This window comes from Neofelis nebulosa, chromosome 5 (assembly GCF_028018385.1).
Source record: "Neofelis nebulosa isolate mNeoNeb1 chromosome 5, mNeoNeb1.pri, whole genome shotgun sequence".
NCBI classification, from domain to species: domain Eukaryota; kingdom Metazoa; phylum Chordata; class Mammalia; order Carnivora; family Felidae; genus Neofelis; species Neofelis nebulosa.
The window spans coordinates 14,004,992-14,028,536 of record NC_080786.1 but is presented as its reverse complement, the minus strand read 5'-3'; the positions used below and the strand labels follow the sequence as shown (position 1 = coordinate 14,028,536).

Here is a 23,545-nt window from a genome sequence, read left to right as displayed (position 1 = left end):
AGAACAAGTATTGTTAAAATGTCCATAATACTCAAAGCAATCTACAGATTGATGTAATACCTATCAAAATACCAACAGCATTTTTCATAGGACTAAACAAAACAATCCTAAAATTCTATGGAACCACAAAAGATCTCAGAGAGCCAAAGCAATCTTGAAAAAGAAAAATAAAGCTATAGTTATTAAAATTCCAGATTTCAAGTTATACTACAAAGTTGTGGTAATTAAAACGATATGGTGCAGAAACAAAAACAGAAACATAGAACAGAACAGGATACAAAGCCCAGAAACAAACCCATGACTATATGCTCAGTTAATCCTAGACAAAGGTAGTAGGAATATGCAGTGAGGAAAAAGCAGTCTTTTCAACAAATGGTATTGGGAAAAATGGACAGCTACATGCAAAAGAATGAATTCGGCCACTTTCTTACATCATACACAAAATGAACTCAAAATGGATTAGAGGCCTAAATGTGAGACCTGAAACCCTAAACATCATAGAAGAGAACATAGGTGGTGGGTAACTTCTTTGACAAGCCATATCAATAGTGTTTTCTAGATAAGTCTTCCGAAGCAAGGGAAACAAAGTTTCAAAAAATAAACCATTGGGACTGCATCAAAATAAAAAAGCTTCTGCACAGTGAAAGAAACAATCAATGAAACTAAAAGACAACTTACTGTTTAGGAGAAGATATTTGTAAATGGGTTATCTGATAAAGGGTTAGTATATAAAATAAATAAAGAACTTCTACAATTCAACACCCCCAAACCAAAGAGTCCATTAACAAATGGGCAGAAGACATGAACAGATGGTCAAGAGACACAGGAAAAGATGCTCAACATCACTCATCATCAAATCAAAACCACAATGAGATATCATTTCATACATGTCAGAATAGCTAAAAACACAGGAAACAACAAGTCTTGGTGAGGATGTGGAGAAAAAGGAACGCTTGTGCACTCTTGGTGGAAATACATACGAGTACAGTCACTATGGAAAACAGTATGGAGATTCCTCAAAAAGTTAAAAATAGAACTACCCTATGATTCAAGGATCACATTACTGAGTATTTGTCCAAATAATAGATAAATACTATTTCAAAGGGATACATGCACCTTCATGTTTATAACGGCATGTAATAGCCAAATTATGAAAGCAGCCCAAGTGTCTATTGATAGATGAATGAATAAACAAGTGGTTATATACACAATGGAATCTTATTCAGTCATAAAAAGAATGAAGTTTTGCATTTGCAACAACATGGATGGAGCTAGAAAGTATAATGCTAAATGAAATAAGTCTGTGAGAGAAAGAGAAATACCATATGATGTCACTCATATGTGGCATTTAGGAATCAAATGAACGAAGGCAAAAATAGACAAGAGAGACAAACCAAAAAACAGACTCTTAACTATAGAGAACAGATGGTTACCAGAGGGGTGGTTGGTGAGTGAATTAGGTGAAGGAGATTAAGCATACACTCATCTTGATGAACAGTGGGTAATGTTTAGAACTCACTGTATTGTACTCCTGAAACTAATATAACACTGTATGTTAAGTATATTGGACTTAAAAAAAAGTCAGTCTGTTATTCATTTACCTTTATCTGTATAATAATAATGATAATCAGGGGCACCTGGGTGGCTCAGTTGGGTGAGCATCTGACTGCAGCTCAGGTCATGATCTCATGGTTTGTGAGTTCAAGCTCTGCATCCGGCTCTGTGCTGACAGCTCGGAGCCTGGAGCCTGCTTCAGATTCTGTGTCTCCTTCTCTCTCTGCCCCTCCCCTACTTACGCTCTGTCTTGCTCTCTCAAAAATGAATAAACATTAAAAAAAAATAATAATGATCATACTCACCTGAAATGGTGTTTGTAGAAACTGAATGAAACAATGTATCTAACGAAGGTTACATCGTCAGTGGCTAGTGATAAATGCTGACGAATGTTAGTTATTATCAGTAGAGACTTTAGCACAAAACAGCACTTGATGAACATGTTACATTTTCTGTCACTCCCCCCCCCCCCTTTTTTTTTTCATCTTTGAGCCTTTGGTGGTTTGGTTTACCTTGAAAGTTCTAATAGCAGTACGTTAGTTACATGGGACTAAATATATACCCAACAGCCTTAAATATTGTAACTCCACCCAATTAAAGTTTATGTCTCACTCACAAAAAGTCCAAAATGAGTTTTTTGATGGGGCAGCTATGTTCCAAGCTGTGACTCCCATCCTCCACTGTATCCTCTGCCTTGAGCACAAAGACAAGAGCAAGCAGACCATCTCAGGAGGGCTTGAAAATAATTACAAACACAATGCCTTTTTTTTTTTTTTTTTGGTGCACCTCACAGGTCCTTTTATTCATGCCACAAAGGCAATACGTCTACAAGTGAACAGCGATGCTCCATGTTCTCCTCTAACAGAGCTTACCTGAGATTTACAGCCAGACTGATGCCCCATCTGATGTGTACTCCAAGTAAAGCTGGTTAATGATGACCCTGAGCAGGTCCAGGACTCAAGGCTTTCAAAGCTTGACTTCTTTCATCAGTGCTCCTGATTTTATGAACGATGATGCCCATCAACCCCACTCCTACCTAAATCTGGTAAACTTGGGTGTGATGGGGCTTCAAGGGGGACCCAGACATTTTCAACAACGCTTTGAAGCATCTCGGCATAGGAGGCCTGGTTCAGGCCTCCCCAACCTGTACAGCCAAGGACTCAGAACGATCACCGGGTGCCATGTTGCCTAGTGTGTATATCGTTGACTCTGGATAAAGGCTCAGGAACCCTATGTACTTTCTGGTTATATTTAGGTAATTGAAAGTCCAGTAGTCAAAATGTCCAGGATTTTGTAATTAGCAAAGTTGTGAACATGATTTGAAGTTAATTAGTTTTCCCCTCGAGAACTGGAGACTGTGACAGGTGGTTTACAGTGGGAAGGGTGAATATAGTCATTAAAGCTTAACTATTTCTCATCTCCCCTCCTCCTCACCATTCTGTAAACATTTTAGAAGAAAATAAAGTTTTATCGTGTTCAGTATGTGGCTTGGTGAATTTTCACAAAGTAAAACACATTGTAAAAACTCATGTAATGTAGATTCTTCGGGTTTTGTCTGTTATGAAATGTCTAATTTCTTTTTTTCTCTCCTTTCTCTCTCAATATTTTCGATATTTCCCTCCACTCTTTTCTTGCTTGCGTGGTTTCTGAGAAGTTCATGCAATTTTATCTTTGTTTCGCTATAGGTAATGTGTTTTCACTCTCTTGCTTCCTTCAGGATATATATTTTTTTAATCTTTGATTTCCTGTAGTTTGAAGATGTTCCTAGGTATAGATTTTTTAAAATAATTTTTACATGTTATTTAAATTTTAAATCCAAGTTAGTTAACATGTAGTGTAGTATTGTTTTCAGGAGTAGAATTTAGTGATTCATCAGTTAACATATAACACCCAGTGCTCATCCCGACAAGTGACAAGTGCCCTTGTTAATGCCCATCACCCATTTAGCCCATCCCCCCACTCCTCTCCCCTCCAGCAACCCTCAGTCTGGTCTCTGTGTTTAAGAATCACTTATGGTTTGCCTCCCTCTCTCTTTGTATCTCATTTTTCTAGGTGGAGGTTTTTTGACATATATCCTTCATGGTGAACTCTGAATTTCCTGGAGCTGTGGTCTGGTGTCTGATGTTAATTGGGGGGAAATTCTGTCATTATTATTTTAAGTATTTCTTCTTTTCTTTCTTTCTTCTCCTTTTGGCATTCTCGTTCTGTGAACATTACACCTTTTGTAGTTGTCCACAGTCCCTGGAATTCTGTTCTGTATTTTTCATCTTTGTTCTCTTTGCTTTTGAGTTTTTGATCTTTCTATTGCTATATCCTCTAGCTCACTGATTCTTTCCTCAGCCATGTCCAGTCTATATCAACTTATGAAAGTTGGTCTTCATTTCTCTTACAGTGTTTCTTTTGTTTTCTTTGCTCTTTTTTTTTTACCTCTAGTATTTCTTTTTCAGTCTTTCTCAGGATTTTTATCTCTTAGCTTACATTGAACATCTGTTCTTTCATGCCATGTACTTTATCCATTAAAGCCCTTACCATATTAATCATAGTTGTTTCAAATATCTAATCTGATGATTCCAATTTCCCTTCCATAATGGTGCATATCTGGTGTAGCAAGCATCCTGATGTTTACTCTGCCTCTTCAAACTATATTTTTACCTCTTGGTATGCCTTCTTAACTTTTTCTTCATAATCAGACATGATGTACTGAGTCAAAGCAACTCCAGTGGATAGGCCTTTTAGTGACGTGGGGGTGAGGTGTGGGGAAGGGGAAGCAGTCTATATAAGTATTATTTTTTAATGTTTTACTTATTTTTTGAGAGAGAAAGAGAGCGAGTGAGCACAAGCCAGGAGGTGCAGAGAGAAAGAGAGAGAGGGGGACAGAGGATCAGAAATGGTCTCTGGGCTGACAGCAGTGAGCCCAACGCGGGGCTTGAACTCACGAACTGTGAGATCATGACCTGAGCTGAAGTCTGACATTCAACCAGCTGAGCCACCCAGGCGCCCAGGAAGCACTCTCTAGTCCTGTGATTAGGTCTCAGTCTCTCAGGGATCCTGTGTGTCTGGACTGTGAACTTTCTCACAAGTGTTTCTCAGGTTTTTTCTCCATTTAGGTGGGACAGGATAGCACCAATAGACTGGTGTTGGGTGTTTACCTTTCCCCAGGCAAACTAGGCTCTGATAAGACCCCAGCAGATTAGTTTCAGGTTAACTATTTTTCCCTGAGGATGGGCCTTGTTACGAAGAACAGAGCGCTCTGGCTTATTTGAAAAATGGTTCCTTATTCTCTCTCCCTGCAGAAAGCCTGTGGGGATTTTCTTTTCTTTTTTCTTTTCTTTTCTTTTTTCTTTTCTTTTCTTTTCTTTTCTTTTCTTTTCTTTTCTTTTCTTTTCTTTTCTTTTCTTTTCTTTTCTTTTCTTTTCTTTTCTTTTCTTTCTTCCTTTTCCTTCCTTCCTTCCTTCCTTCCTTCCTTCCTTCCTTCCTTCCTTCCTTCCTTTTTTTTTTTTTTTTCCCAGATATTTACTAAAGGAATCTGGCTGAGCTCCTAGAGGTAAATCTCACAATGTTGTGGACCTTCCCTGTGATTGGGTCCCACTGGAGTTTTTAACTCTGAGAGTTGTCCACACTGAGCCTTCAGCAATTAATTCATAAATCACAGTTCAAATTTTCTTACCCCAGCACTGGTTCTTGTGGCAATTTCTTCGTGATTCTCTGCTCTGGGAAGCTGTGATGATCTGTATTCACCCTTCTCTCCGGTCTTGAGGGTCAGCAGTTTGTCCTTGGACCTCCCCTTTCTTAGGGATCCAAGAAGAGTTGTTGATTTTTCACTCTGTTTAGTTTGTACTTACTTGTTGTTGGGACAGAGTGGTGAGTGACTTCAAAGCTCCTTAAACCTTCCTCACCTTCATTATTGATGTGTATTTTCACTTGGTATAGAGTTCTAAGCTGTGTGAATTCCAGTAATTATCTATTTTTTAATTCTAGAATTTCCACTTTATTTTTCAAGTTCTCTGGTGAAATTCTCATCTTCACGTGATTTTCCTGAACATACTAATCACAGTTATTTTAAAGTCTGTGCTGGTAGCTCAAATATCTGGATGACCCATATGTTTGTTTCTGTTAATTCCTTTTCTCTTGTGTCTCTTCATATGCTTGGTAATTCTGAACAGAAGGCCAGACATTTTGTTAATAAATATTAGAGTCTATGGATACTGTTACGTTTTACCATAAAAGATTCGATTTATTTTCTGGCTAAATGATTAGAGCTGATTTGAGGCTGAGTTTCCAATCCTTGTAAGATGTGGTCCATTTCGGCTTTGTTCTAACCGTGGAGTATGATCCTGCAGAGACTTTGCCCTGAGGTGGACCCTAAACTTCTGAATTGTCCCCCTCAACATGATGCATTGCCAAAAGCTTATTAGCATCTTAGTTTCCCAGCAACCACTTTCTGCTCTGTCTCTCCATATTTGGCCACTTTGTCACACATGCTGAGAGATGATGAGATTGATGGAAGTGGTAGAGAAAGTCATGCTCACCTCGGTGATTTGTCACTCGTGGGTAGCATCAGGGTTTCTTAAGTTCCGTCTGCCCTGATAACTGCCATGCCTTCTAAGTTTGCCTTTTGTTTTGCTCTGTTTTCTATTGCATCTAATTTTTCTCGTTGTTCTCTGTTGGAGGACTGGTCTGCCAGAGCTGATACCTTAGATCCAGGAGGGTAGGTTTTAGCGACCAGATCTAGAGGTATGTATGGAAATTTTCAGATTCCATCGGCCAGGAAAGATCTCGTGGCTCCTCTTAGATGCAAGCTGGGCTACAAATCGGAGCCCTTTCTATGTGCCCAGGAAGAAAAGAGAGCAGTTTAGTGAAAATATAACATGTATTTCTGCTGTAGGCAATGACTTCTGGATTTGTTATATACTTTGGGGATTTCAATTTTGATCGTTATGCATTTTCAGCCCAATTTTTAGCTAATGCTTAAAAGATAGGGAAAGGGGGTCATAGAATAATCTGTGTATATATATATACAGATTTTTTTTTTTTAAATTCAATATTTGTTAAATTCCTGTTTTTGTTTGGAGCACTGTGCTATAGGCACATTCACGTCTGTCTCATTGTTGAATCTTGGATCTTGCAAAGACTGTGTTGTTATTTTCCACACGTTTTCACGTGGTTATGTGTGCGACTAACGTGGTTGTTTAATTTGTGCTTTGTGATGTGGAGTAAGGACTGATTCATTCTATAGGATGACTTTTTTTTTTTTTTTTAATTGTTGCCAGTCACTCTTATTCCATCTAGATGCAAGAGAAAACAGTAATTGCAACCAAGGGACCTGGAATGAGCCTGCTGGGTTTCAGTCCTGTCACTATCACCTCCTGGTTGGTTCAACCAGCAGGCAGTTTACTTCATTTCCCTTGCCTCAGTTTCCTGCTCTGTAAAATAGAGATAATAATAGATTGTTGTATGGAATAAGGTAATTTGAGAAGAGCCTAGAAAGTGCCTATTGCATGATAAACACTCAATAATTATTAACTATTACCATTATGTGGAAGCAGATGATTTCACTGCTATTTTTATCACCGATTTACATAGCACTTTATAGCTTTGTAAGCGCTGCCCTAGCATGCGTGGCAGGGGAGTTCGGGGGACTTTGCCCCCGAAGTAGGCAGTACAACACTTACCATCAAAAGATGCAGGTTATTGAATTTCAAATCATAAAAGGAGGAAAGTTTGGCTGCCATTCGTCGCCCATCCTTGTCAGTCCCAGGCAATAGTCTTTATCATATGTTTTTCCCTCTTTTATTCCAAATAAACCATTTTCCCCAGTGTTAAAATCCTAAATAGCTCTGAATGTATCAGTTATCAGCTTACCTCTCTTGAACTGTGGATGACTGCAGAGTGTGATTAAAATGTTGGAGAAGAGCACATGTCCTTTGGATGAGGTAGTCGATACCTCCTTGCTAACTTGATGGAAAATGTATGCATTTACACTTGTCACAAAACAAGTTGTACTGTGACTCGTGTTTCACAATGTTTGTACTCAATACCGTGTACTTTTGACAGTTCTTTCCTATTTCTGACAGATTTTTGTTTTCCTTTTTAGAAGTAAGGGAGGCCCACATTTCTGTTCTTGTTTTCACTTTTGCTTCACTTGTGGTAGTATCGCTCCCTTATCATACAAAATATAGTTATCTGTCAATCAGTATTTACAAAGCATTTAGTGCATCTCTCCATGCACATCCCTACGTTAGGGTCTGATGGTTAGAAAAAGAGCATGCAAGCAGAAAGAAAAGGATCCCATCTTAAATTGTTGGACATGTGTTTATCTGTGCAAAAGCCCATTGAAAATAGGTGAGGTCTTATTTTCTTATTATTTCAGATATTGTTACTTAGTGGTATATTAGTTTCTTGGGGCTGCTATAATGAATCACCACAAACTGGGTGACTTCAAACAATAGGAATTTATCCCCCCTCAGCTTTGAAGTCCTGAATTCCAAAATCAAGGTGTCAGTGGGTTTGGCTTCTTCTGGAAGCTATAGGAGAATGTGTTCCATACACCTCATGGCTTCTGGCGGCTGCAGACAGTCCTTTTCATTGCTTGACTCAGAGACACATGGCACTAACCTGTGCCTTTGTCTTCACATCACCTTCTCCACTGTTTCTTCTCTTGTGTTAGTATCTTCTCCTTTTATAAAGGCACTTGTCATTACATTTAGACCCCGCTTGGATAAGCCAGGATGATCTCATATTAAAAATTTTAACTGAATTACACCTTCAAAGACCATTTCTTTTTCCCATGAGGTTACATTCATAGGTCTGAGTAGACATCTTTTGTGTGACCATCATTTAGCCTATCACATTGGGTATGTGTTATTTTTCCTGGAGTTTTCTCCTGTTTCAGGTTTGTAGAAATCTCCCTTAAGGACAAGGAACATATCTTATGTGTTTTGGGTTCTCTAGAGCCCAGCTGAGTGCTCTACCCAGGAAAGCCCACTTAATGTGTTAAGATGTATATGTATCTTAATGTGTCTTAAAAGCTATTAAAGGAACGGATGGCACACATATGCATGCAGAGGATCAAAACAATCTCATGACATGTAATGACCCAGTTGGAACTTACTGGTGAGACTGACGAACAGGAAAACAGTGTGGTTTGTGAGTTGTAAGTGCTATGATATTGCTACGTGTGTGTAGAAAGTCATCTTATGCTAGTCTAGGGAATGCTTGAAAGGCTTCCTGGGGAAGGAGACATAGCTAATGAATTTTGAAAGACAGGAAAGGAAGTGATCTGTGAAAACAATGAGGATGAGTTCTCTGTGTCTCTAGACACAGAGAACAACACATGCAGAGATTTATAGTGTGAAGCTTCTGGAACCAGAAGAAAGTATTGTGTGGCTGGAAGATACGGTGCATGAGGTGGAGGCATGACTAGGGTTGGTGAGTACAGGGGAAATGGCGAGAGATAATACTCAGGTTTCATGAAGGCTGCGTCATGAAGGATCTTATATGCTCTAGCAAGGAGTTTGTATTTATTCGTAAAAATAAAATAGTTGACGTGGTGGCTGAGAGATCATCAAATTAACGTCTCACAAAATGGTAGTCATTGGGAAAGAGATTGGGCATCTGTGAGACTAGAGGCAGGTTGGTCCATTTTACATTGTGGGAATAATCTGGAGTGATGGTTGCCTCGGTTCTGACAGTCTAGGCAGAGGGTGGAGGCATGGCATTATTAAAATGATGTAGGACTGTTAGAGTATGGTGGCTGATTGGAGTTTGGCCATGTGGAAAAAAGCGGAGTTAAGGATGATTTTCAAATATCTGCTTTGTTTGACTCTAATAGACAAGTAATGGTATCATTCCTGGCAACTGAGGACAGAGGAGGGGGGGCATTGAAACCTTCTGTGCCTCATTTCCCTCATATGTACAATGATTAAGTAGTCCTTACCCTTCCTATTTCACAGTGTTATTAGCACCCTCTAAAGTAAAGCATTTTAAATATTTCTAAAATTATAAAGCAAATTTCCAAATTTTTCTTTATGGTTAGTTTACATTTGACTAAAACTTATAATTAAAATAAAAAAAATTCTAAAGAAGTATATATAACTGTATGAGGGCAAAAGGTATTTTTGTTTTTTGTTTTTTCAATAGAAGGGACTTATCTTTTGGAGATGGCAAGAAATTTGTGTCTATGGTCCAGGTTTTCCTTTCCCTGTCTTTGCTTTTCTATCTCTCACCGTGATTTCCTCATGCCATAGACTGAAGAAAACAATCCACAACCATTCTCTAATGTGTGTTTTTCTCAAACCCACAGTCTGCAGCTTCCAGGATTTCTTGGTTCCTTGATATCTCACCAAGCGACCATCCCACCTCCACCCTAGCACACGTGTGGCCCTGCTGCCTTCTATGTGCACACACACACAGGGATCGAACTCAGTAACCCCCAGGTAGGATCCTGGCACCACGTCAGTGTTCTCAGCTACAAAATGGGTGTGATTTTTACCTGTTTCACATGACTGATGACCAAATGAAATTAGATACCCATAACATATGTGTAAATCGCTACTGAGTATACTTGGCAAAAAGTAAGCACTCAATATATAGTACCTTGGTATGGCTATTGTGCAATACAGACTCTACAGACAGACCGACCTTGCCCTTGGAAATCTTTCCTGCTCTCCAACTTTATAATTTCCTGGACACCCTGCTGGGTTTTGAAATCTCATTCGAATTTCCGTAACACTTAGGGTCTGTTTCACAATATATTTTTTAATTGTTTATTTATGTATTTTGAAAGAGAGTGAGTGTGAGTAGGGAACGGGCAGAGACAGAAAGACAGAGAGGGAGGGAGGGAAGAAGAGAGAGAGAGAAAGAGAGAGAGAGAGATTGAGAGAGAGAGAGAGAGAGAGAGAGAGAGAGAGAGAGAGAGAGAGAGAGAGAGAGAGAGAGAGAGAGAGAGAGAGAGAGAGAGAGAGAGAGAGAATCCCAAGCAGTCTCTGTGCTGTCAGCACAGAGCTCAACCACCTAGGACTTGAACCCATGAACTGTGAGTTCATGAGCTGAAACCAAGAGTTGGGCACTTAACCGACTGAGCCACCCAGGTGCCCCCATAATATTTAATACTAGATCATTGAGCTGTATGCTGAATGTTTACTTTGTCTTTATGTTTTGTTTTGGATTTTTTTACTTGAGTATAGTTGACACATAATGTTACATTATTTTCCCCTGGACAACTTAGTGATTTGACAAGTTTATACATTATGCTGTGTTTACCGCAAGGGTAGCTACCATCTGTCCCCATACATCACTATTACTTCACTTTGTGTTTTAAAAGTAGACCCAGCATTCTTCAGGTGGATGTATCTATCACAGTGCAGGGCACCCCCAAAGTACAACAAATGGGAGGGTTTGAGAATCAGCACATCTTTCGATCTCCACAGTTCTCAATGTCTCTTTTTGGGGGGTCTTGTTGAAGTTCTTACTTTTCAGTCCTCCCTCTGTATATTAAAATCAACCTTCATTCTTTACTTTTATTTATTTATTTATTTATTTATTTATTTATTTATTTTTAAATATTTTAATGCTGTTTATTTCTGAGGTAGAGACAGAGCATGAGCAGCTGAGGGGCAGAGAGAGGGAGACACAGAATCCGAAGCAGGCTCCAGGCTCTGAGCTGTCAGCACAGAACCTGATGCGGGGCTCGAACTCACAGACTGTGAGATCATGACCTGAGCCGAACTGGATGCTTAACCAACTGAGCCACCCAGGCGCCCCGACCTTCAACCTTGAAAGGAAGAAAGGAACTGAAAAAATGAGGTGGGAGATACCACTTTTTAAAACTTTGATCTTAAGATGGAAGAGAATGTTGGTTTCAGAACATTTTGATCTCCTTGGATTAATTTTTTTTTTCATTCTCTGACAATTGAAAAATTTGCAATAATAATGGCATTGTTCTCTAAATGCCCTAGTTAGAACCAGAGCCAAGATTATTTCATCCTAGCATTAGGAAAGAGCTGTAGGAAGGAGCCCATAAAACATCCTCCTTTCCTTGATAAGAATGTAGATGAGCTCACAGCTGGAGGAAAGTCAGCCTCAGGCAGTGCAAGTCTTGGCCAGACAGCACTGAATGGCTTCAGCGAAATGCCTGGGGCAGCACAGAGTGGTGGCACTGACAGGTTGCTAGAGACGAGAGCCTATTTATGTGACGATTCTTTAATTTCATTTTGCAGCTCTCTTCATGGAGTCTAAAGGTTGTATAACTTGGGGAAAGAGCTCGGGCAGCCTTTTGAGTGCAAGCTCTGGTGTGTTTAATGAGAGCAAGTTTACGTGCCCTCTTCCAAGCTCAGTTTTCTTCTCTGTGAAATGGGAATGAACGTTTTTCTCCCAAAGGAAACATTTGGCATCTTTCTACATCAGTATTTGGAAAGTAATAATAATAAGACAACGATCTGTCTCTTAGGTATTTGAGCACTGTAAGCTGCTTATGAATGTTTTGGCAACTCTTCCAACTTTTCTCCCAAAGCATAATTTTAAAAAAAAATTTAAAAACATGACTGACGTGTCAAAGACTTATTTAACTCATTAACGAGGGAAGCAGCAGGATATTAAAGCTGATTCAAAGAGAATTTGAAAAACTAAGTCTATATGGGCTCTGAAAAAATTACTGCTGGAATAAGGCTGCTAAATATAAAATTTGTTCACTTCCTACAGGGCAATAAAACTGGTAAATCGGTAGAAATATAAATAATAAAAATGGTAACCTTTGGCGTTACCATTTCTACTGTTCAGATATCATTTGTGTTTTTATCAAAATCTATTTTGGGGGTCGCCTGGGTGGTTCAGTGGATTAAGCGTCCAACTTTGGCTCAGGTCTGATCTCACCATTCGTGAGTTTGAGCTTGAGTCAGGCTCATTGCTGACAGCTCGGAGCCTGGAGCCTGGAGCCTGCTTTGGATTCTGTGTCTCCCTCTCTCTCTGTGCCTCCCCTGCTCACACTCTGTGTGTGTGTGTGTGTGTGTGTGTGTGTGTGTGTGTGTGTGTGTGTGTCTCTCAAAAACAAACATTAAAGAATTTTAAAAAGTCTATTATCTGTTTATTTATTTTGAGAGAGAGAGAAAGAGAGAGCAAGCATGAACAGGGGAGGGGCAGAGAGAGAGAGAGGGGGGGCGGGGGGAAAGAGAGAGAATCCCAAGCAGGCTCTACACTGTCAGCGTGGAGCCAGATGCAGGGCTCAATCTCAGGAACTTCATGAACCATGAGATCATGACCTGAGCTGAAATCAAGAGTCAGATGCTTAACCAACTGAGCCACCAGGTGCCCCTTTTATCAAAGTCTAAAGTTAATATTCAACTTCAAAGAGAGTTCCAGTCAATGCCAAATAGTCAAACAAAGGCACCTTCTCCTAGAAAATTAAATAATCCTGGGAAGACTTGGTAGACAATATTCCTATTACATCAAAAGGACATAAAGTCATTATGTTATCTTATTCCCAAGGTTTGAAAGTGTATTTTTTTTAAATTTTTTTTTCAACGTTTTTTTATTTATTTTTGGGACAGAGAGAGACAGAGCATGAACGGGGGAGGGGCAGAGAGAGAGGGAGACACAGAATCGGAAACAGGCTCCAGGCTCCGAGCCATCAGCCCAGAGCCTGACGCGGGGCTCGAACTCACGGACCGCGAGATCGTGACCTGGCTGAAGTCGGACGCTTAACCGACTGTGCCACCCAGGCGCCCCTGAAGGTGTATTTTAATATTACCTATTTGTTTTCAGTGTTTCTTTTCATTCTGATTCCTGATTTTTACATTCAGTTTTTCCATTTTGTTTTTTATTTTCTTCTCTCTGGCCTTGTAAGTCTACATGTCTCTAATTCTCTTCTCCCATCAGTCATTTATTGTCAAGTTACACCGTCAGATCTTTTTCTATTTTGCTTCCTCATTAAGCCATTATTTGAGTCGGCTTTAGTTCTTACGCTAAAAACTGATGTAAATCTAATTGGTGCTGCACAACTCTTAGCTTCCTTTTAGTGTCAGAGATAGGTAATGTTTGCTATTCCACTCCTGGTATCTCAATATGGTATAAGAAAAACAAGTCACAGACAGGATTCTTCCAGACATCTGAAATCTAAAGCAAGCAAGCCCAGAGTTCTGTGAAATCAATGAAATTCTCATTCTCTGCCCTTTTGTCTACTCCCAAATCATCTTGTATGAGAATTTCACTTAAGGCAAATATGTAATATTTCATGGCATGAATTTTCTGTTTTTCTTCTTAGAATCAAAAGGTCAAGGACTTTCGAAACTAGCATCCCAGGACTAAGTAGAAATTAAACTTAGGGAGCCGTTACTAAGGGTGCAAGGAGAGCTAGATTTTCTAAAATTTTCTGTTCATATTAGAGTAGGAATATATTAGCTGTATTCTAGCCTGTCCTTGTATCTTGAACACCATCATTTTCACTGATGAAAGCCCATATCTAATAACCATTAGGCTTATTAACAAATCATTGATTTCACCAATGCAAATCTATAATATTCATTATGCTAATTAACAAACTTCTGCATTGATCAGACATGAAGCTAGCGGAAGCCTTATAGATGCTATCTCTGGTGCATTGTCTTCTTTTTTTAATGTTTATTCATTTTAAAAGTTTTTTTTTTTTTTTAACGTTTATTTATTTTTGAGACAGAGAGAGACAGAGCATGAATAGGGGAGGGTCAGAGTGAGAGGGAGACACAGAATCCGAAGCAGGCTACAGGCTCTGAGCTGTCAGCACAGAGCCTGATGCGGGGCTCAAACTCACAGACTGTGAGATCATGACCTGAGCCGAGGTCGGACGCTTAACTGACTGAGCCACCCAGGCGCCCCAATGTTTATTCATTTTAAGAGAGAGAGAGAGAGAGAGAGAGAGCATGAGTGTGGGAAGGGCAGAGAGAGAGTGGGGACAGAGGATCTGAAGTGGGCTCTGAGCTGAGAGCAGCGAGCCTGATGTAGGGCTTGCACTCCTGAACCATGAGATCATGACCTGAGCCAAAGTCGGACGCTCAACTGACTGAGCCACCCAGGTGCCCCAGGCACATTATCTTCTGAATAAGTGCCCTCTAACCATCCCTAGAGGATCCTCAAATAGGGAAACCATGCTTTGGGGCCTAGAGGTGTCACATTCATTTACATTACACAATCTAGGTTGGAAGTGGTTTGCGATAAAATATTGTCTACATCCCAACCTGGATTTGGCCTGTTTCTAAATGGAGATATCACAGCCTACCACTCTCTGTGGAAGGCAGGGGTGACCTGGTACTTGCTACCGCACCATTTTTCTGTTTCTAAACTCCAGAAGCTGGGATGAGGGTAACACTCCTTTGGGAATGTAGGTCGCATTTATCAGACTGCAAGGAGTTGAGCAAGGAAAGCACTTGAATCTGAACTTTGTCCTGGAGGATTGGGATTAAGATATCCCCCAGAAGGAGACCGTGTTGCCCGATGATGGCCATGGCAATGGGCTACCGGGAAAATATGAGGATGTGAAGTGATGTGTCCTGACTTATTATAAGAAAAGAATATATTTTTTTACATTGCTGATTTCTTTTGGGCAGTAGTGTCTGTTAGAGCTAATGGGAAAAACAAAGACCAAAAGCAAATCTGGTTTAAATTCTGTTGTAATTGTGTCAGGTTTAATATTATGATAAAATCTTAGCCTCCATACAAGGAGGTTAAATCCCTAGTTGATTCAAAGTGAATTTAGTTTCTCCAGAGATGAGCAGAATGAGACAAAAACATGACCCATTTTTTTTTTCCTCCTCAGAGTCCAAATTCTTGCTGTACTGTTTTCTTCTTCCCTTTATCTTAGGAAGGTTTCTCATAGCCAAAGTGCAGAGGCATGCTCTTGCTGTGTGGGGATTAGAAAGATTCATGACATCCTTCACTATAGAAGGCCCTGGATTATTTTAGGCAAAAAGAAGAGCCTGGAGTGATTCATTGGACAGTTGCTCATGTTGTGCCCTGGCCAGAGCTGTTACCTACTTATGACAATGTAATTTCATTTGCTTTTAGAGATGCACTTTATGCCCCGTCAGCCTAACCTAGAGGTATGTCCACCAGGCAAGATGCTTAACCTCTCCTACTGAGCCGAGTGGCAGCACTAGAATTGGCAGTGAATTTTGATTCTTCTTTCTGTGGAAGGGAACTGGTCGCAACAGTTGCTGAAATTCCCCCAAATTTGTGGTTACAAAATTCCTGAATCCATGCTGGACCGTGATCTGCATGCAAAGACTTACACTTCCTACAATTTAAAACACAACTGGGTGGGTGATGGGTATTGAGGAGGGCACCTTTTGGGATGAGCACTGGGTGTTGTATGGAAACCAATTTGACAATAAATTTCATATATTAAAAAAAAAAAACTACAGAGATCTCTAACTAAAAAAAAAATAAATAAAACACAACTTAAAGTGATTATTTAAATAAATGTTCTAGCATTAGAATTTTATTTTTTATTTTTATTTTTTGTACAGTGTCTGGTTTTTGTGTGTTAACCTTAGCCAAGGTTTCATTTTACTTTCTTCCACTTTTCTTCTCTTTATAGTTATTTCTAAGTTTAAAAAAATTTTTAATGTAACTTTTGGAGATTTTACACATATAAATGATTTTGATGCAAACATAATGAGCCCTGATGGATGTTCCTTCCACTCCTATCAGGTCATATTTTCCCAAGGCTTGCTGATTACTTTCCTTTGCCTTCCTTTCCAGAAAGAACCATCATCATGAGTGTGATTTTTTTTTATTCTCATGCATGTTTTCATATTTTTAATACATACTTTTCTATCCATAAATGAGAAATAGTTTTGTTATGCAGGTTTTAAAATTTTATAACAACTATGTAGTTTTCTTTTATATGATTTTGCCATAATTTATTTATCCATTTTCTTAGGATGTCCCCAGTTTTTCACCATTACAAACAACACTGCACAGAACATTCTTAACCATGTTGCCATGCGTAAGGGTTCTCTAGAGGATCTGACTACAATGGAATTGCTAAGTTTTTGGATGTGAATGTCTTCAACTTTATCAAATATTGCTGAATTGCTCTCTAAAGAGAAATGTTGGAGTTCTTTATATGTTCTGGGAATGAAGTATTGTTGGGTATATGCACAGCCAATATATTTTCCTGTCTGTGGCTTGTCTTTCCCTTTTTTTCATAGTGAGTTTTAAAAGTAATTTTAATTTCAATGTATTTAAAGGTACGAAGTTTTTCATGTTTTGTGCCTTCTGTATCTTGTTCTAAAAATCCTTTCATTATACATGGTCATGCAGATGTCACCCTCTCCTTCATCCTTTGGTTCCTTAGTCTACGTGAGCACACTTCAGGGATTGCCCTGTGCCATATGAGCATTGGTTTAATCTATACTAATCTAGATGCAAGATTTAGCATCTCTTGATATTCTCAAAATGCATTAGAGAGCAAGGTGGATTTTATAGTATTGACAAAGGAGGAGTTCACATCTACTCCACATTAGATAAATCCACCTCTCCTGTTAGCTATTTCTATTCTCTGCCTTTGTTAAGTCTTGACCTTACCAGCACTTTCTCTACCAGAATTAGTCCTGCTTTTTTCTCCCTTTGGGAACAAAAATAACTCTTCTCTTGGCTTCGTGAAAAACTCTGCCTGTTTTGCTATGAAACATGGGTAACAGTTGACTGATAAATTAACAAGCAACAAGAATATAAAAGTTCATCTCAATCGCAGTGGGCTTCTCACTTAAAGAAATTCTCACATTTATTCATTTATTTAAATCATATTTATTAAGCATCAACTGAGTGCCAAATATTACACAAGACACTGAGTAAACAATGTCTCAGATGGAGAAGTTGGGAGAGGGAGATTTTAGAAAGCTTCTCTGAGATGGAGACATTTAAAGTGAGGTTGGAAGAGTAAGGAATTAGCTATTTCAAGGTGAGGGAAAATATTTAACAGGAGGTTACATGACAAATGCAAAAGCCAAATGAAGTGAAAAAGAGCCTGGCACGTTGGGAGAACCTAAAAGGATGAAAGTTATAGCTAAAAGGAAATGTTGAAGGGGGAAAATGACACAGAATGTGGATAGAGAGCATAGGGGTGAAATTATTTAGTGCCTTTTAGGCTTTCATAAAGGGAGGCTAATGTTTGACCTGGCTGTATCTCGTAGATAGACTGTGTCTACTCTAATAGACAGACTGGCAATACACAAGAGCAGAAGAAGGAAACCACGTAGGAAGCTGTGGCTGGGGTCCAAGTGAGAGGCAATGAAGACCAAGATTAGTTTTATAAAAGATGAGAGTAGAGAGATACACTTAGAAGGAGGGATACCAGAGATTTTTGAAGAGATAAATAGAGGAAGGAAAAAATGTAATCAAAGATGGCTGCTGGTAATGTGGCATGATTAAGGATAGGACATACACTGAGATGGTGACAACCATCGAATAGGTTTAGGGTAGGACAGGCATGGTGCAAGGAAGAGTTTTGTCTTCTGCACATCACTTTCAGATGCCTGTGAGGCATCCATATGGAGACACTGAGTATTCAGTTGGATCTGGAACTCGGAGAAGAGGTAAATTTGGGAGCATCAGCTGGTAGGAAAAGACATTTTTATTCCATTTCATGATGGAGAGATAGATATGTAGATATGAAAACGGAATGAAGGAAGATCTTTCTTTAGTTTAAACCTACGCTTTATATTCCAGTGACTACCAGCCATGGCCTTGAATTTCTGTGCATGGGATCTTGGGCAGACTGTATTTCAGAAAGCCCAAGGAAAGTCAGAAGTTGGCAATTGTCCATTTGGTCCCAATGACGTGTCTCATTATTTTTCTAGGAGTCTTTTGGTTTGTAGACTTTTCAGAGTGAAGTGCTAGAATGTACTGCACAAATGTCCTTCGAAAATAATGAGGTTGATTGTACACTTTACAGGAAAAATTGAATTATATTATTGGAGGTTTGTTGAGAGATTAGTATCATAATAGGCCTTTGTTAATAGGCAGCAAAACTGGCATGCCTGTGCTTGTGCAACATTAATAGTTCCAAAATTTTTACTTGGGGTTCTGGTACTATTCCCAAAGTAGATTTGTCTACCGTGTAATTGTAATTTCTGTGTAATTGACAAGAAGTTTTGCACTGCAGTAGATTGTGTTGACTTTTTCTTGTGGCAGGTAAAATGATGGCTAGTTGGGGTACTGTGGCAGAATGTTCTATTTGGTCATAGATAGATATATGTGCAGCTTATATTTTGTGTTTATTCACAATGTTTACTCCATTTTTATTTACCTTCAGCTGTTTGCAGACAAAATTCTGGTTGTCCATTGTTACTGATGACAAGTATACCTATTAGTCAGGAAATATTGGGTGCCAACTATGAACCAGCTGCTGTGGTACCCATGAGAGTTACCAAAAAACTAGGTCATCATTCTTGAGTCCAAGAAGCTTACAGTCTGGAAAAGGAAGAGGTTTATAATTGCCTACCTACATTGCAAGATGGAATGGGAAAATGGTATAACAGACTGAAAAAATATATTCTGTGTGTCACTTCTGGGTAACAATGATTGCATGACATGGGTTTACAAATATCCCTGATGAAATGAATGGACACTAGTAAAAACTAGCAAGTAATAAAAAGTAGATCATTAGTGGAACAAAATAAGGAAAAGGGAATCATTGAAAGGCCTACATTTCTTGAGTGGCAGCTAAGAAAAGAATTAAAATATTGTAGTGTGACACCACATGTCTCTGAACCACAGCTACGAAATTTAAGAAGCAGCATAGGTGAGGGGCACCTGGGTGGTTCAGTCGGTTGAGCATTGACTTTGGATCAGGTCATGATCTCACAGTTCGTGAGTTCAAGCCCTGCATCGGGCTCTCTGCTGTCAGTCCAGAGCCCGCTTTGGATCCTCTGTCCCCTCTCTCTCTCTGTTCCTGCCCTGTTCCCTCTGTCTCCCTTCTCTCTCTCTCTCAAAAAAAAAAAAAAAGAAAAAGAAAAAGAAAGAAAACAAGGAAAAAAAAGCATTTAAGAAGCAGTACTGGTGAATATATTATTCAGGGTAGGCTAATAGTTGAAAGACGCGGTGCTAAAACTTCAGTGTTTCACATGCTACATGAAAGTTTCTTTCTCACTCATTACATACCTCTCCATTAAAAGGAAGAAGGGCAGACAATCAGGGATGAGAAGTCTTTATGGAATAAGCTTGGGAGCGGCTGATTTCACCTGGCCAGACTTCCTTACCTGCCAGGGAGGCTAGGAAACGGAGTCCTTTTGTGTGCCCACCAGAAAAGGGAAAGGTTTTGGTGAACATAGGGGTGTCTGCCACAGAGCCTACACAATCTCTATAATTTTCATTGGCCATCCCCAAATGGGAAAAGTGAAACGAAGGACTCCCTCACCCCACTTTTCCCTGTTTTGACTAAGGGTAGTGAAATGGCTAAATGAGAAGTAAGTGAGGACAGCCCTCCCTGGGGAAGGAAAGACTCCAGGGCTCCCCCATAAAGTGAGGAAGAGCACAATCTGAACACCTAGCACAGCTCCCAGGGCCATGGGATAAGCTATTACATAGATGGCATGGACCCAGGTTTAGGTTGGGCATCTGTCAAAATCAGGAGACATTCGAGAATCCAGGTCTTCTAATAACAACTGTTCCCAGCCTCAGGTAAGCTCTCTTTCCTTCTCTTTCAGCGCCTCCACTCAAGCTTGCTAGGTCCTCCAAGATGAAAACAAAAACAACTAGCTAGGACCTGGAATGCCAGGCCTTATTTGTAGTTTAGAGAGCTATAGATAGGTCTCAGTGGAAAGGAACTTAAAGGAAACTCGGTCACACTGTAGCAGATCAAATAGAAATTCTGGACAAGTGTCTCATGATGACCATGGGATGAAAAAGAAAACCACATGGCAGCTGTAAAGCACTCTGTAGAGGGGGGAAAGAGGCATAACAGGAGAAGACAAAGAACCTAGTCTAAAAGCAAACTATAAGTCAGGGGATAAAAGAAAATCCCATGCATATCTTTTATGTCATAGAAGAGCATAATAGGATTGAGAATTCAATTAAAAAAGAACTCACACATGAAATCACAAGGCCGTGGGGTGCGGTTAAAAGGGCAAGGGGTCCTGGGTGATGACAATCCCATCCTCAGTCCCCAAGGCACAGAGCAAAGGCAGGAGGCAAAGGCTGGATCTGAGGGGCGGAGAGGCAATGATCATCATGCTCTTCTAGGCATTAGAAAGAACGGAGTGTTTCTTCAAATCAAGGACAGGAATTAAGACGGGAGAGAGCAGAACTGGGGATCGGGAAGCTCCCAGGGCTCGCATCATTTCTTGCTTTTGCTGCCGCGTTCTCGTTCTTTGCAGAGGGCTTCACAAATTCTCAGTCCACATGGAAGGATGTGGTTTATGTTGTGCTTCCAGGCAACAAACAGACTGACTACTTGGCTCGGAGCCACAATTCCAACTTCCCAGGAGACAAATCTGATGGATCCAGCTTACGTACGGCCAATCAGCTATAGGAGAGAGACATGAAGTCATAAAGCAAAGCTAGTTTATAGTTCCTGAGCGTGAACTGGATGTCAGACACCGGGCTAAATGCTAACCATGGGCATCTTGGACAGTCTACACATAGGACAGATAGGACTAACATCATCATTTTAAGTGGGTGAGGATGCTGGCACTCAGAAAATTTAAGTTACTTATCCCGGGTCCCATAGGTGTTCTGTCTCAGAGTCAGGTTTCAGATCCAGGCTGTGAGCTCCAAAATCTGCCGTTAGTATTACATTAAGGCACATACTATATATTAATATCTATAGCCCTTTGTGCTATATTACCGGTATACCCCAGGAGCCATTACCAAAAGGATGGTCAGTCTGTGGATTAGACAGATCCCCTAAAAATTGAACATTATTTTCCTAAAATTTTCCCAGGTTAGATTCTTATAAGAGGATTTACTGGGTAATGGGTTATATTGCCTAGTGGATTTCCTGAAAAGTTGCTCCCATTTACATCCCTGAGAAGTACATAGAAGTGTTTCTCTCTTCATATTATTGCCAACATTGAATACTAAATTTTTATCTTTGCCAATTGAGTAGGGAGTTAGATTGGGAAGAATTTATTCTGACTGGGGGCTTGGGGGAGTTGTCACAGGGGAGGCCAGTAAGGAGCACAACAAAAGCGAAACAGAAAGGCCTAGAAGTACGTGGGCTATTTGTAAAAGGCAGAGAGAGCAAGCAGTCTGGACAGCTTGGCTACAGAGTACAGAGGGGCTGCAGTGAGGAATGATTTTGGAGAGCCGTGAAAGCCAGGGTGAGATATTGTGACCCTATTATTAGCATTTTTGAGATGAGAGGTGATGTGATGTTGTTCTAAAAGGAAGTAACCCCCAAGCAATCTTTGTGAGATATTTGCCCATGATAGTTACCTTACACACATTTAGATGCGTGTATCTATCTATCTATCTATCTATCTATCTATCTATCTATCTATCCTTTCCTTCACTGCCTCCCCACCCCTCCGTATAATCATTTTCAAACAAGTAACCATTTTGTTTAAAAAATGCTGATGGGGTTCATATAGGATTGCTTGTATTAGGGTAAAATAAATTCACCGAGGGGCCGACAGGTGTGAGGGCTTTTCTGCGTTGAAATGCATCTGCCTGGCGACATTTGCATCGTATGAGAAATCTATGCTAATATAACATTCACACTCAGAGGAGAAGTTTAAATTGCAAATTTTGAAAAGCTTGAAGTCAGTAAATAATATGTTTGGGAGAGGGGTGCTAGTGCCAAAGCGACATCGGTGAGGAAGCCTAAACGGAAGGCCTGCATTTGCCAGGTGTGAACCCTCTGAGAGCCGGAAGCACCTGGGAAGCCCGGGCCTGGTGATGAGCTCAGCCCCTCCCAACAGTGGATGGCACACAATTAGAATCACCTGGAGGGCTTGTAAAACCCAACTGCTAGGTCCCACCCAGAGTTTTCCATTTAAGGGGGTGAGGGTGGCGTCAGTGGGGGAATTCGCATTTTGAAAACCCGTCCCTGGTGGTGCCTGTCCTGGGGGCTACGCTTGGAGAACTATTGCTCTAAGAAACTCCTAATGGCAACCTTGCCTGTCAACATGGGTGGAAGAGACCGGCCGACTGATAATAACTGAGGGTTCCGCCAGATTCACTTAAACCCCGCCGACGTTTCTTCACAGCTTCGAAAGGGTCCTTTAGTTCTGGGAAGGATCCCACGGGAGGAAGAAGCCAGGGCCAGGGGTAAATCCGGAGGACTACCCCCCACTCCCGGGGACCAGCCCCGGCCCCCAGCTCCTCCCTCTACCTCAGAGCTACCAGTTTGGAGGAGAGAAATCCAAGCCTCCCCGGCCGTCTGCTGAGGGCAGCGTCTTCTGCCGGCTTTCCCCGGCAGAAGTTTCTTCCAGAAGAAGAGCCCAAGATATGGGCTTCCGGAGCAGCCAGCCGCTCCCCCTGGGCGATGATGTCAGCGCTCTCTGCTCCAGCACACCTGGCCGAAGGCATCAGATAAGCTCCATGGGAAGGGGCCTGAGGAAGGAGCACAGTCTTGCCAGGTGAACCAAAGACCCTTTTGTTTTTCTGGGCCGGGGCCGGCTGCCAGCTCTGTGGATTTCTGTCAGTCAGCTGGCTGCCACACTTCCCTGCTTCTCGAGTTTCCCGAAAAAGAAACCGTTAGTGATTTGCAGAGCAGCTCCGGAGCACATGGGGCTGTCACGTGAGGCCGAGGCCCGAGTTCGGACCGGGGAGCCACCTCCCTGCTTTGGCGGGGAGCCACCTTTGGGGAGTGGAGCTTATGAATTCGGGCAGCCACCGGGGCTGTGCAGGTAGGCCGATGCCTGCCTGGCAGCGACAGTCCTGCCTGGAATCTTTTCGTAGAATGCCCGCGCAGAGCCCTACTAGGTGCAGTGGGGGCTGAACGTGTCCCGAGAAGCAGCTTGAAGTCCAGCCCCTCCGGGTAGGTGACTGACCTGGGACGGTTGTCCTGTCTGATGCT

At 40.8% G+C, this 23,545-nt stretch overlaps 1 protein-coding gene and 1 pseudogene across 8 annotated transcripts in view; one reads left to right on the top strand and one right to left on the bottom strand.

Moving 5' to 3' along the window:
* RBMS3 (RNA binding motif single stranded interacting protein 3) overlaps nucleotides 1-23,545 on the top strand; it is a 1,338,119-nt gene that overhangs the window by 208,197 nt on the left and 1,106,377 nt on the right. The gene's annotated exons all lie outside the window — the stretch shown is intronic.
* On the bottom strand, nucleotides 2,483-2,663 carry LOC131511706 (ATP synthase subunit ATP5MPL, mitochondrial-like; annotated as a pseudogene).